The sequence below is a fragment of the Egretta garzetta genome, unplaced genomic scaffold, assembly GCF_000687185.1.
Source record: "Egretta garzetta isolate BGI_Z169 unplaced genomic scaffold, ASM68718v1 scaffold568, whole genome shotgun sequence".
NCBI lineage: Eukaryota > Metazoa > Chordata > Aves > Pelecaniformes > Ardeidae > Egretta > Egretta garzetta.
In genome coordinates, this window is record NW_009260625.1 from 421,232 (window position 1) to 421,624 (window position 393).

The following is a 393-nucleotide window of genomic DNA, read 5'->3' on the forward strand; positions in this document are numbered from 1 at the left end:
AAGGTGCGCGTCCATATCCTGAGCGGGGCACAGCAGCTCCTCTCTCCCCCGCCACACCGGCAGCGGGTAAAACTCCGGAGAACCGGATTAAACCAAACCGCTGCTCCTCTCGGGAGGGATGCGGCTTTGCAGGGGTGCGTTTGCCGGTGAGCTCCGCGCTGGCTGTCGTTTCATCTGTCACTTATCCCTTCCCCGGGTTTGTCAACTGGGTTTTTATAGATTCGCTTGTCATCTGCATCCTTCCTCAACAGGAACGTGCAGCCGGGTCGCAATTAAATACACAGATACACGAGCTGTTAGCAAGATTTCACCCTCCCATCCGCAGCCGAGCCGGGGAGATGATTGCCCTGTCATTTCTTCTTTAGGCTTAAAACGCCGGAAAACTCGCCGGCA